The sequence below is a fragment of the Lontra canadensis genome, unplaced genomic scaffold (assembly GCF_010015895.1).
Source record: "Lontra canadensis isolate GAN:19392208 unplaced genomic scaffold, GSC_riverotter_1.0 scaffold94, whole genome shotgun sequence".
NCBI classification, from domain to species: Eukaryota; Metazoa; Chordata; class Mammalia; order Carnivora; family Mustelidae; genus Lontra; species Lontra canadensis.
Genome location: NW_022631088.1, coordinates 6760414 through 6775499, shown reverse-complemented (window position 1 = coordinate 6775499; position 15086 = coordinate 6760414).

The window sequence follows — 15086 nt, the reverse complement described above, 5'->3', positions numbered from 1 at the left end:
ATAAAGAAATGAAATCTTTAAGAAAAAAAAAGTTAAATGTGAACATCCTGTGCAAACTCAAAATTCCACGGTTAGTGTTTCGCTCAAATACAAACATGCCCGCCCCCGCCCCCGAAGTGTGCTCAGGTGCTCACAGCAGGTGCTCACCTGCTATGCTTTCCTCGTACCTGCCCGGAACTGGAGACAGCCTGAACACCCCCATCATGGAAACGGATGGACAAAACAGTATATCCGTGCCCCAGAAGCTGGTGGACATAACACGGAGCACATCACTAATACCCCTACCCCAGGGGGCCGTTCTCGTAAGACTCGATGCTGAGTCAAAGAAGCCAGATGCCCAGAAACGACACGCCGTCCGACGTGATGCACAGAAATTCTCGCATGGGCAAAGCCGATCTCGCCACGGTACAGCAAGCAAATCAGGGGTTTCCCGGGGCCGGGAACAGACGGCAAAGGGCTGGAGGCAACCTTCTCAGGTTAGAGGTGGTGGAAATTCTACCTTGAGCGTGCTGGCTGGCGGTTACGTGGGTGTCGACACTTGTAAAATCCCACTGGCCTGAAAAAAAACCCCACTTCACATTGTGCACTTAAAATGGATGCTTTTTATTATGTGTAAATTTTGCCTCCGCAGATTTGCTTTTTTAAGACTGGGTTGGCAGGGGTGGGGCAGCAGGGCGGTGAGTGGGGGGTCGGTTTTTAAAAACACCATTACCGGATTTGCACTCCCTGGAGGAAAGCGTCTCAGTTCGGGGAAGGCTGCTGTATCCTGCCTACCCTCTCCATCCCCCCCAAAAAAGTCTGTAAATCTTTCAAGGAGCATTATGGATGGGAGGGAGACAATTTATACCCTCTCACCCTGCGGCTCCTTCCTCCCTCGGGAACCTTCTGTCTGGGGGGTCAGAGGAGCAGACGGAAGCAGGGTCCCTGGTCCCCGTCCTTCTGCGGTGGCCAAGGTCCGGGGGCAGGGAGGGAAGCAGGTGGAGAGATGATTTCACAGCCTCTGCTGACCCAGTGCTCAGACCCCTGGGGAGAGAAACTGGTGCAGGGGTCGCTCCCCAAGGGGGGCAGAACCAGTTACACGGGGAGAAAGTCAGGCTGTCTGCACCCAGAGCCATGCGGAGGCACAGAAGGACCTGCACGGTGGCTGACATCCCTCCTCCCTTTCCATCACCCCCACATCCAGCCTAGCGCCAACGCTGTCGGTTCTAACTGCAGCTTCCCCCCTCTCCTGGACCTCTCTGCCCCCCAGCCTTCCCCACACTCTGCTGGGGTGCTCCCCCTTCTGTCCTCCCTGTGATCCATCCCCAGCTGCCAAGTGTCTTTTAAAAAGTAAACTAGACTAGACAACTCTCTGATTAAAACCCTTCAAAGGCATGTGGTTACTTTTAGTAAGAATTCCAGAGTCCTTCCTGTGCTGAGGCTTCCCGCCAGGCTCACAGGAGCTCTGAACCCTGCTCCTTCTTACCTGGGGTGCCCTGGCCACGCCTTCTCTCTCCTCTAACACACGCTCTCTCCTGCCCCAGGGCCTTGGCATGTGCTGCTCTCCCTCCTTGGATGTTTTTCTCTGTACTCTTCAGCTGGGCTTCAGTTTAAAAGCCACATCCTGCCCCCTTGTGCTCACACAGCACCCTATAATTTTTCTCTTCATAGAACGTGTCCTGTTCTTTGATTATACACAGAGCCATGTGATGACTTGTCTCATGCTTGTTGCCCTGACTGTACTTCCTAACGACAGCAACAGGGATGTGCTCGTCCCTCGGTTCTTGATGCCTAGAATCATCTTGGATGCTTAAGAGGACCAAGTAGATGTTCTTAATTGGGCAGACGAATGAACAGAGGGGTGTTTTAAAATGCAGGTTTTATGATGTTGGGGGACACGGCAGGGCCAACAAATCAGGAGTCAGATGCCATTAAAAAAATAGTGTGTTATACTCACAGATCTCTAGAGAAGGGTACGCACGGGGGACACCCAGGGAAGCACCAGTCTCTGTCAGCAGGCAAGGGGAGTGGGGGGGAAATTGGGGCAGGAACCTTTACTGTGGTTTGCACGGGAAGGAGCAGATGAGGCAGTGTAAGTAGGCTTAGGAGGGGCTCGACTGGAAAATCTCAGCCGTCTCTGGGCATAACAGGGTCTGTCCTTAGCCGGCCGGTGCCGGGTCCTGGGTAGTCAGGACGGGTGGGTAGTGGCCGCAACAGAGAGGGCCGTGGGGGCTCTGGATTCTGGACGGGCGGGTTTGGATTTGAACGGTGCCTGTTTACTCTCTCCAGGAGGGGCCTGACCAGCCCCGGGAAGGACAGGCCCTGTGGGGTCCCAGGGCCTCAAGACCACACAGCACATGGACGTCATGATGGGCACAAGGGACAAGCCCAGTCTCTACTTTGAATCAGTTTCCCAGAGGACTGGCCCTTCCATTATGATCACACTCACAAGTGTGCATCGACACACGCGTGTGCACACCCCCCCCACCGCCCACGGCGGAGTAGGATCGGAGACAGCAGCAGCCCCAGCTGCTCAAAGTAGGGCTCACTGCCTCTCCCAAAGCAGGGCAGACCCTTTGTCCTTCTCGTTTGCTTCGCGTCAGGATTGTCAGACCAGGACCTGCCTCCCAGCGGGGCGCTTCCAGACTCCCAGAGGCCACCGGCTTCTATGTTAGAGAAGGATGCGGGCTCAGCCGGAGCTGGAGCGGTGGTGTGATCCCAGGCCCCGGGGAGGGCAGCTGGCGAGCCCCAGGCTCAGCGGGGCTCCCCGACGGCCCGAGCTGCCGGCGAGAACCCCGTGCTTGCCTCCCAGGCGCCAGGCGCTGCTCGGGTTCCAGGCTGCCAAGCACAGAACCTTCCCGGCCATCTGAACAGAATGGGATTTCTGAAGGGTTAAAAAGATGGATCACGGACCCACTGCAGGGACTGAAGAAACAGACACAGGAACGCGCCTCCAGGAAGGAGTCCCCAAACCACGACACAGGAGCGTGCGGCCACGGGTCTGCGCGGACATGATCAAGCAGCCTCGGGGCGGGGAGCTCCACTCCCGCCCCCCGAGAAGCCACCCCCGAAACCGAGAGACACCAACAGCCACCAGCTCACGCGGCCTCTGCCCCAATCCCCGCCACGTTCTGGATGTCACATGCAGTCTGTCCAGGCAGTAGAAAGTAATGCAACATCTGTGCCCTACGGGAGTCTGCAAAACGCCATCTTCAGCCCCAGCCTCTCAGGAAGGGTGGGTGCGCGCGCATGTTCATCAGGTGTCCACCACGCACGGCTCAGGGCCTTTTCCTGACAGGAGTCCCTAAAGGACCAGATGTGTTTGCTTTTTTCTAAAAAACGTCAATTGTTGGACAAAATTCTGTCCTTAAATTGCAGCGGCTGTGGCTTCACTACCTTGGATGCGTCCGTCCAGATGCTCAAGGCCCATCTCTCCGGACATTTAAGGTCACTGTTCTTGACCCTCTGTTGGCACATACCCGTGGCTTTTTAGAACACAGAACCAAGCATTTGCCCAAACGCCAAGTAGATATGGGGAGGTCGAGTCTGCTCACCGGGTTCCTGCTCCTGTTTCCCCGTCGCCAACAAGCCAATATGACCTGCTGGGCCATGTCAAGGTTCTCAGCAGCTGGTCTTGACTTTGCCCATCCTTTGAGATATACCGAAAGGCCCTTGGAACCTATAAGACACACAGAAGAGGAATACTCTGTTGTATCCTTGCAATTCACACGAAGATCCTCGTGTTCAAATCCTGAGTCTCCCGTGATGTACGTGTACAATTTGGGGCAAGACATGAGAACCTCGAGATGGCCATTTTGTCAACTATAAAACAGGCCTGGTACCAAGCACTTCACAGGCCATTGAGAAAGGCAGATGAGACCATGCATGTGCTGAGACATGGGGTAGACAGGACATCAGGCGAACTGGAGGGGTAGCAGCCCAAGCAACAAGCAGCCCACGGCTCATGAGCCAACGTCCATGAATGGATGGGGCCACGTGGGGAACTGTGTTGAGAAGGGTTCTGAGTGCTGCTGTGAGGCGGGTGGCTGGCCCTGGGGGGGCGTCACAGACGTCACACACTTGACACTATCTCTCGACATGAGTCAGTGCCATAACTGTGATCACAATGACAGAAGTCTCCTAGGGCAGCCTTGGGATGACCGGACTCCGCCATTAAGGAAGGAAGAGGAAATCCCTTGAAAGCCACCACGGCTTGAAGAAAAGGGGGATTTATTTTCTTGGACTAGGAGTTGATTTCCCACATAGCAAACCCCAGGCAGGGCAGGGGGTACAGGAACGGGGCTGACCATGACACTCCTTCTCTGTCTGCATTGTGAGCTCCTTTTCCCCACTCCCGTGTCAAGTCTGCAGGCCAGGCCCTCTTCCACTGCTGGGACACAGACTCCCAGAGCCATCCTGTCCCTTGCCGTGGCCACAGACACCTCCATGGGAGGCTCTGGCCCCAGGCTCCCAGGCTCTCCTGCTGCTAATTCAACCACTACTGCACATTTATCCTTGGTCTCCTTGCAAGCCACAGAGAACACCTACGGCAAATGTGAGCAGAAAAAAGTTTCATTTAAAAAGATATTAAGTAGCTCACAGAAGCTCTGAAAGGACAAGCAGACAACACAGCAAAGAAGAGCGTCAACGATCATGCCACAGACTGTCACCAGAGGACCCAGGCGGTCACGGACATCGCCTAAAGAGCGCACATGGCGGCCTCTGACACTGGCCTCACGCACTGAGTGGGCCCGCTTGGCTACAGGTCAGAGTCGTTGTCTTTCAAACCAAAGTGTGAGGGAGACGCGTCTGGATGTCAGAGACTTGGTCGCGTGTCCGTGCTTCGGACTCGAGTCTGAGAAAGTCCAGTCTGGACTGTGAGCTATATGGTGGCAGGTGGACCCTGCCTCGTCAAGTTTGGAAGGGGGCTCGGATGCTTGGCGGTACTCTGGGGTCATGGTCGTTAAGAAGCAGGCGTGTGTTCTACAGTCTCCCTCCCAGTCAGCCCAAGGCCCAGGAGATGGTGGAGCCCCAAGAGGGGAGGACCCTGGGCCCCTAAACACTGTGTTGGCGTGCCGTCCTGCTGACGAGGAACACCTGTATTGGACCATCATGGGGACCAAAGGAATTTTTTTTAATAAAAACTTATTGTGTGAGGCCACTGGCATTGTAGAACTTATTTCTTAGAATGGCTAATATTATCCTAACGTTCACAGTTCACAGCCAAAAATTTCCACTTCATTTCCTCAGCGTGTATCTCAAATGTGGCAGCTCATCCTCTTATCCCACAGCTCCACACCTGCTCACACTTTAATTATCTGTCTCCCAGCTCCGAGTCAGAATCCTGGTCGTCACCTTGCATTCCTCCCTCTGCCTCAATCCTGACATTCAGCCAGAGGCCGACTCCTGCAGATTCTTTCCTGCTGGTCTCCTACCCAGCTTTCCCACTTCTGCTGCTTTGGCTCATACCCTGGTTCTCACCTCTTTCCTTCCCTGACTCAGTCTCCTAATTGGAGACGGCCTTCACTATAAGTCAGCTCCAGTTCATCCATCCATCCAACTGTCCATTCATCCATCCATTGATCCATCCATTGAACCATCCATCCATCCAACCATCCATCCATCCAAAGTCCATCCATCCAACCATCCATCTAACCATCCGTTGAACCATCCATCTATCCAACCATCCATCCACCCAACGTCCATCCATCCAACTATCCATCCAACCATCCATCCATCCAACGTCCATCCATCCAACCATCCATCTATCCATCCGTTGAACCATCCATCTATCCAACCATCTATCCATCCAACATCCATCCATCCACATGCATCCAYTGAACCATCCATCTATCCAACCATCCATCCAACTATCCATCCATCCATCCAACCATCCATTTATCCATCCATCCAACCATCCATCTATCCATCCATTGAACCATCCATCTATCCAACCATCCATCCATCCGTCCATCCATCCACCCATTCATCCCATTTGTATTTATTAAACGCATTGCCACACGCTACACAGCGTAAACACTGTAATAAATGATCTGGGACACTGTGACTGGGAGGACCAACATTAATGAAGTAGTCCACTAATAAACACATAATTACAGGTGCTATGAGAAAATGACAGGTTTTGATGCGAGCATCATAATGGGGCCTTAAACTGGTCAAGGGGCCAGGGACTCCTTCCTGAGGAGGGTTTAGAGCTACGGTCTAAAGGATGGAGGTGGTAAACCAGCAAGGGGTTGGAGGGAGGGACTAGGATCTTCCAGGCAGGGGGAGCAGTGGAGCGGGGAGGAGCAGGCCCCATTTGGGATCCTAGAAGTCCAGTGTCACACAGGAACCTGTCTTCGTCATTGCTGCATTCCCGGGACCTGGCAGAGCATCTGGCCTCTAACAGGTGTTTCGATGGTTTGTGCATGAGTCAAGGAATAAATGAGGAAGAGGAAAGCTGGGTGATGGGGCCAGATGGATATGAAGCTAGAATTCACGGCACAATCTATGACCAAGAAATGTGGCTGCAGCCTCCGGGTTCACCCCTCCACCGCCCCTCCTCCCAACCATGGCCACAGGGGCTTACGCTTAGCCCAGCACGCAGCGCGCTGTGTGCAATTGGCTGCTTCTTGTCTTACTCCTTGTGTTGTTTACCAGTACAGCCCGGCACCCAGCCTGCCGCCCGCACACGGAGCACAGCATATAAACACTGAATGGGTGGTAGGCACAGCAGGCAAACACCAAACATCAGAGCCAGAGGGGCAGGAGAGGGTGGAGTTGGGGGTGAGGAAAACATTGAGTCAGCGGCCGGTGTTGGCACGGAAGGGCGGAGAACAGGCCGGGCGCACACATGCCCCTGGCATTTGAGTCATGTCAGAAGCCAGGCCAGAGCTGGTGGAAGTGAGCAAGGACACAGGCGCGAGGGCCTCAAGGAGGAGCCACAGGGCAGGCCCAGGGCACATGGACAAGACCCTGGCTGTCAAAGCTTCGGGCTTACATCTGTCAGGTCACACCACAGCCTGACCCTTCACGGCCTCTTTCCTGCATCATGGCTCTGTGTGAGCGTGTGCATGCGTGTGTGTGCCCGTGTGCACTGAGTTCCCCCGGGGACACAAGCACCCCTGGCGTGGGGAGCTCCCTTCTACTTCCCCCTGTGCCCTGCTGGGGCCCCACCACTGCCTGCGGGAGCCCGGGGCTCCCTGACTGGGGTGCACTCAATGTGCGTGGGGGGTGTGAATGGCCGGCAAGTGTACAAGCGCGGGACCCGGCGGTCAGACCAGCTGGTGGGGAGGCCCCTCGGCAAGCAGGACGTTACCGGGAAGGCCCACGGAAGCCGGTGAGCTGCTGTCTGAGTGCTTCCTGTTTGCTCGCCTGAAACCAGACTCCGTACCGGATCTGTTCTCCTCTGGTTTTGACTCCGCATCCTTCAGAACGATCAGCTGCTCCGTTGCCTTCTGCCCTCCGGCCCCTAGTTTCTGCAACGGGTGTGCTGTGTCTCTGTGCGGTGACCCCATGAACACTCACGGAGTGCCTGGCGGGGCTGGATGCAGTCACCAGACACCGGGTTCCGCAGGAGAATCTGGTGGCAGGACGCGCGTGATCCGGGAGGAGAGGAGAACAAAGCCCCCAGGGGATTCGGGATCAGACTCCCAGGGCAGAATCACAGATTACTCCAGCCCAGTGTTTTTCTGACGCCACTTCCTCATGTGCAAGAGTGACTAAGGAACCAGACTTGGAGGAATTTGGGTCAGAGATGCTGCTAATTACTACTTGTTTCCCGAACAGCCAGCTCTGTGGTCCTTCGGAGCAGCTGGGAGCAAAGACAGAGCCCATGGCGTTCAGACTCCAGGGATCCGGCCTGGGGGCTTGGCCGTTGGGCCAGCAGTGACTCACGGGGCACATGGCCTCTCTCAGTACCCGGCCACTCCTCATGCCCAGCTGCCCCAGGTCCTCAATCCTGGACCTCCTCACTCTTCCCAGAGTGACTAATGGCTCCAGTGAGCCCAGGACCAGTTCTGCTGTGGGTAACCCGGGATGGCTGGTCGGTCACCTGCGGTCCGAGCCCTCTGCTGTACTGGCCGGGTCCACAGGCACTCGTGGGCAGCAGCGGGGCTCGGTCGGGGCTGACCGAGGGAGAGGGGTCTACTGAGGCACGGGAAGATCCTGGGGTCAGCACCTGTCTCTCTAGGATTGGTAGCCTGCCAGCCCCAGCTCCCCGCATCTAGGCCACCACACCTGCTCCTTGCCGACTCAGCCACCCCTGGGCTGCTGAGTCAGGCCTCACGGAGGCAGGAAGTGCAGCCTGAGCTCCCGCAGGAGGTGGAGACCCCGCGGCTCCCGGGCGTCACCCCACCCTGAGCAGCCAGTGCCAGGCTTCATGGGGAAGCAGAGCCGGGAGCAGGGAGCGAGCAGCCATCTGGTCTCCCCACTTGGCAGGGTGTGGAGTGAGCCCCGACACAGGCCACATGCCTCCCTTCTCTAGTCTCGTCTGCTGTCATTTGGACACAGGACCCCCGATCCCTCCCAGGGACCTGCTGGGCACTGGAACCCAGCCCTCTCTGATCGTCCCACCCCGTGGGGCTCTTCGAGCTGCCCAGGCCCCTCGGCCCATATCTGACAGCAGCAGGCTGCCCTCACGCTGAGGGGGCCTTGCCTTGTCCCCACCAGATGCCCGTGGCCTGGGGCTGGGCATCTACCTCCAGGCAGACATCCAGCGTCGCGGCGGCCCAGTGGCCTGCTGTCTGAAGTCCGGTGGCCGAGGACCCTGTTTCACCCTGTGTCTTCTCTGGAACACCTGTACGCTGACTCTCCTGACCTCTGAGTGGCCACTCCCGGGGGCGCTGTCACCATCTGCACCCAGCTGTCCCTCCAGGGTCACAAGCACCTAGACAAGTGCCGATCTTTCCCCTTCTTCCCAATCAGCACGTGAGCCACCTGCGTGCCCCGTGCCTTGGTGCCCCAGCGAGGGCTGTTTGCAGACTCCCAGCCTCAGAGCTGAAAGGAACCCTCTGGGTCACTGAGCCTGGCCTCCCACCTGGGCTGCATGCCTTCTGCATACGCCTGGGCCGTTAGCCTTTGCTGAAATTGGCCCTGATGGGATGTTCACTTCCTTTCCAGGGTCTGGCTGGGTCAGGCCTGCCTACCTAGGACGTTTGCCCCCATGTTCATCTCCTAGAAGGAAGCGAACCTCTTGTCATGCCGCGTTCCCGTGCTGGATGCCTGGATGCCGGTGAGCTTAGCAGGCGTCACTAGGGTTGGGGTGACAGTCACTCCCAACGATACCCAGCAGGGCCCCAACAGCGGGCTCGCTCAACCTAGGCTAATAGGAGGAAGATTTGTTTAGGAAGGGACTGTTTGCCATGCTGTGGGCGGGGCACAGGGGGGCCTTGGCGATGGTGCCGTGATCTGCCTTAAGGAGCAGGGGAGAGCTTGCAGGGCCGGGTGGGGAGCCCGGAAAGAGGCGTCAGGTAGAGGTGTGTCTATCAGGACTGCCCCGGGAAGACACTCTCCACACCCAGACTCCCAGTGCTGGGGTGGGACTCGGCGGGGGCGGGGGGGGGGCAGGATCCTGAAGGGAGCCCTTGCTACAGGTGACCCGCCCCATGCGGGGTGCACGGTTACCCGCCCCTGCACTGGAGTCCCCCTGCCGGGGCCCCAGAAAGGTTGGCTCCCGTCAGAGTGGCTTTAAGCCACCGGCCCCACAGACCCAGCTGGATGGAGCGCGGTGCCCCCTCCCCTTAACCTGGAGCATGACGGGAACATCTTCCTCTGGGGACTTAAATGACCATGGAGTTCCTGCCAACCAGAGCTTCGAGGGAGTGTAATGTGCCTAGCACATAGCTGCGAACCCTTCTGTGGCAGCCTTGGTGGTCCCCTAGGGTGGTCCCCCCACAGGGGCCTGCTACCGTCTCCCCTTTCCTCCTGTGCCTGGCCTGTCCACTTCCACGCCGTCAGGGAGGAGACAGCAGGCCAATGAGCCCGAGAAATAGTTACTTTCCCCCTGGACCAGGCTCGTCTGCTTGGGCAGCCAACTGGAGGTCGTCCGCAGAGGTTCAGAAGCAGCTCCGTGCCGATGGACGGCCGTGGGAATGGCGGGAGAGGAGGCAGTCCCGAGAGCGACCCGGGGACCTGGGGGTGGGGGAGTAGCCTCCTCACGCCCATCTTCTGCGCCCCTGCAGCCCAGTGGGGATGCACGCAGAGCAGCAGCTGCTCTCCAGCCTGCCCCTCAGCATAGTAAGGGCAACGTCCAGACCGGAGCGTCCCACCTGTCCGACAACCCCGACCTGAGGCACGGCCAGGCTCCGCGGCCTGAACTTGGCTGTGTGCAGAGCCCTGGACATGACGGGTCTCCAGCTGCAACCCCTCGCTCTCCAGCCACGCATCCTCTTCTGCAAAGCTCCGGGTCCCCACCAGCGAAGGCTGTCCCCACGCCCCTGAGAAGGGTTGGCAGACTGCAGCCCACGGGCCAAGTCCAGCTCACCACGTATTTCGTAACTAGTTTCTCTGGAATGCAGCCAGGCCCGTTCACGTACACAGTGGAGCTCAGTGGGGGCGGCGGTATGCTCCCCTCCCTGAGCCCCGGGGACGGGCTGGGTTGTCACAACCAAGGGCTGCTAGTGGCCTCTAGAAGGGGGAGGCCAGGGAGGCTGCTAAGCCTCCTATGGTGCCCAGGATGGTCCCCACAACCGAGAAGTATCCAGTAAAGTGTCCATAGTGCCCAGAGTGAGATGCCTTTACCAACTGTCTGTGGCTGCTTCTGAGCCACTGGGAGATGGACGGGGACATGTGACAGAGACTGTATGACCCACAGAGTCTGAAATGTTTTCTATCTGGGTTCTCCAGAGAAACAGGGCCAGTAAGGTGTGGGTGTGGGTGTGTGCAAGAGACAAAGGTACTTGTTGAAGGAAAGGGCTTGTGTGATTACAGAGGCCCGTGAAGCTCAATCTGCAGAGCGGGCTGGCAGGCTGGGGACCGGGGAGAGCCCGTGTCGCAGGTCAGGTCCCAAGGCCCTCTGCTGCAGAGCTCCTTCCTGCTTGGGGGGGGGGGGGGGGGGGATTGGCCTTTGCTCTATTCAGGTCTTCAACTGATTAGATGGGGCCCACCCACATTGCTGAGGGCAATGTACTTTACTCAAAGAATTTAATCCAAATATACAAAGCAATATAAATGTTACTCTTATGCAGAAACACCTCCGCAGAGTAACGTTTGACCAAGTATCTGAGCTCCATAGCCAGCCAAGTGGACAGGTCAAATCAACCATCCTGGGTTTTTCTAGAAAGTTTGTAGCATGCTGCACTAGAGCAGCCCAGAGTCCCATGCTCTCCAGAGCAGGTGTGTTGGCTTGGCCTGTGAGTAATTTTGCAGAAGTTATCTCCATGCCTCTCTCAAGGTGGGCACTCATAGGGGGTCAAGGCGGAGAACAGAGAGCCACTGTGATGGGAATGCTGGGGCATCCCTCCGTGAGCCAAGCGGACCCTCCCGGGGGAGAGTCTGCCCTGACCATTCTGACCCCTGTGCAGACACATCCTCGGTGTAGAACATAATTCCACAGATGCTGTTGTCCTTTGTCCCCAAAAATGACCTTTTCAGGCAGTGTCAGAGCAGGCACACTGGGGCCCAGACAGCTGAGCTGACTCACTGGCCCGGGAGTCGGAGGCAGGGGGTGGCGTCTCGCACTTCTCAGCTTGGTGTCCTTGGAGTCACAGCGCACTGTACAGTAACCAGCTGCCCAGTCCTTCTGGGTCTGCAGGATTTCCCAGGAGGCAGGACTTTAGGTGTCAAAGCCAGGGAAGTCCCTGGCCGACTGGGACAACAGGATGACTGTCATCCTGCTTCATCACCTCAGGGAGTCTGACCTGGGTCACCCTACCACCAAACAGAATAGGACAGCCAGCCCCTGAGGCCGCAGGGGGGCCTTCCCAAGGGGAGGGACCTGTGCTCCGCCCATGTGGCTCAGAGGGAGGTGGGGAGGAGTCCTGGGTCCCAGCTGCGGCAGGGGGGCTGGCTCCTGCTGGCACTTCCTGAGTGCCAAATCCTTCCTGAGGCAAAAATCCTTTCGGGACTGCAAAAGGACTGTCTTTGAGCACAGCACACCTGGCTGTGCTACGAAGAACATGGAGGGGCGTCTGGGTGGCTCAGTCCGATGGGCGTCGACTCTGGGTTTCAGCTCAGGTCATGATGTCTGGGTCACGCGATCGAGCCTGCGTTGGGCTCTACACTCAGCAGGGAATCAGCCTCTCTCCCTCAGACCCTCCCTCCCTGGCTAGCAGGAGCTGTCTCTCTCTTTAAAATAAATGAATACATCTTTAAAGAACTTTGAAATGATTATACTTTCTTCTAGCACCAGAATAACACTCATTAAACATGGAAAATTCATTTTCTTAAAGATTTTATTTATTTATTTGAGAGAGAGAGCATGAAAGGGGAGAAGGTCAGAGGGAGAAGCAGACTCCCCATGGAGCTTGGAGCCTGATGTGGGACTCGATCCCAGGACTCCAGGATCATGACCTGAGCAGAAAGCAGTCGCCCAACCAACTGAGCCACCCAGGCGCCCCTAAACATGGAAAATTCAGAAAACGAAGAAAAATATTTCACATCCAGGTTCCACGAAATTCCAGTTTTCCCCAGATTTTTTTTTTTCATGTATAAAGTTTTCCCTTACTTTCACCAACCAGTGATCATACTACAGACTTTTATTAGGCTTTTCTTTGTTTAGTGTTCTGGTTTTTTAAAAAGTTCTTTTCAGATTTTAAAATATAAAGGCATTGCTGAAAATAGGAAAAATACATTAAAAAAAAAAGGCACTAGTAATAATTATCCCTAATCCCTCGACTCAGAGACAACTACTAAATGTGGTCCACGACATTCCCATCGATTTTCCTAGGCATGTAGATACATATGTACTATGAACACACATAACTTATCTCTGTTTATATACAATTTAGTTTTTAATACAAAATTAATAACTATGCATTATGAAAAACTTGAACCCTGCAAAGTAAGCTTTCTCATACCCCTCAGAGATGATAAACACTATGTTATCGTTTGGTATCTATCTTTTCAGGCATTTATGGTATGTAAACGGATACGTGTCTATTTTTAACACAGATGTGACATTAAGACACTGCTGTTCTGAGACGCGCCTTTTTCATTGAATGTATTCCTGACACGTGTTCATAGTCACAGAACTTCCTCTTCTGTCTTCTTCACCGAACTTTGTAGGGGGGCTTGCAGACTCTGTAAACTGCCGTAACCTGGGGAGCGGCCCCAGCTGTGGAAACTCAAACTGGCATTTCTTTGTTGTCATCGTTCCTGAATTTTTTAAAGAAGATTTATTTATTTGAGAGAGAGAGCACGAGCCAGCAGGGGGAAGGGCGGAGGGAGAGGAAGACGCAGACAACCCCAAGTGTGGAGCTGGACGCGGGGCTGGATCTCGGGACCCTGAGGTATGACCTGAGCCGACACCAAGAGTCGGTGACCCAACCGACTGAGCCACCCAGCCGCCCTGTCATTCCTGATTTTAACTTACCTTTCTAACTACGCAAGCAGTTATGTGCGCACATTCATGCTGCAAAGTGTTTAAAATACAACGAAGAGAAAAGAGCACCGTCTCAGAATCTGCTTTCCCAGCTCCCCCAGCCGGCGGTGGCACCCCCGTCCCGCTCTTTCCTACCCCCCACCCGCACGCACATATGTGTACCTAACTGCAGCCGCGCTGGGCCTCGCCTCCCGCCACTTGCTTTCACCGCACGCGCACACGTCAGTGGGGCCTCTGCCGGCCTGGCCAGTGCCTTTGCCCTCCCGCAGGTTTTTAGGAAGGCGCTCCCGCCTCAAATACGGTATCGGTGCTAGCGCGTTCTGCCCGGTTCCATCCACTCCGCCAGGGCACGTTCCGGTGCATGGCGGGAAGCAGCCACACTCTCCCCCCATACACCCCAAACTCCCCAGAGGCCAGGGGCTTGCGCCCCCAGAGGGCCTGCTCCATCCCCAGAAGGGCAGTCTGGTTTAGATTCATGGTTGGGCAGGAACTGGGGCAGTAGGTGAGCAAAAAGAGGAGGCTCCCAGGGTATACGTGAGCCCAGCTTTAAGTACACACACACACGTGTGCACCACGGAGTGTGCGCATGGCCGTGTGTGACAGCACTCATTCAGTGCATCTTCTGTAAAGACTTGCTCACTTATTTGAGAGAGAGCACTGGCAGGGGGAGCAGCAGAGGCAGAAGGAGAAGCAGATTCCTGCTGAGCAGGGAGCCCGGATGCAGGGCTCGATCCCAGGACTCTGAGATCATGACCCGAACTGAAGGTAGATGCTTAACCCACTGACCCACCCAGGCACCCCTCACTGATTTTTTTTTTAAGGATTTTCTTTTAGAAAGAGAGAGAGAGAACACCAGTGCAAGCAGGGAGAAGAGCAGAGGGAGAGGGACAAGACTCCATGTGAGCACAGAGCTTGATGTGGGTCTCAATCTCATGACTTAATCAGAGATCATGACTTGAGCTGAAACCAAGACACACAAGCCCAGTCCACTGAGCCACTCAGGCGCCCGTGCCAGTGCTCACTTACAGGACGACCCACAAACTCTCATTTCTCAGGCTGTGTCTAAGATGTTAATGAAGCACCTTTAGCTGTGGCTCCCTTGTGCAGTGCACAACCTGAACCCCAGTATGCCACAACCCTGGAGATGGACCTGATTGGACTCAGCAGCCATGCAGCAATCCACAGCATGGCTAGATCCTAATTTAGTTAGTTTTTTTTCCTATTGATGGCTATTTAGGTGGCTTTCTACCTATTTCTCTGTGTCTATCATCTGCCTATTTCTCTGTGTCTATCATCTGCCTATCTGCCTAACCAGGTGGCTGCCCGTCTGTCATGATTATAAGTAACGGTCTCGGAAACTTATTTAGTCAGACATTTTTCTGTATTTCTATGATCTCGACTACTAAATACAGTTACTGGGGCAGAAGTAGGTCCATTTTAAATCTGAAACTATTGCAGGGGCATGTGGATGCCTCCGCCGGGGTGAGCGTCCAACTTTTGGTTTCGGCTCAAGTCGTGATCTCAAGGTCACAGAATCGAGCCCCGTGGGGGGCTCAGCAGGGAGTCT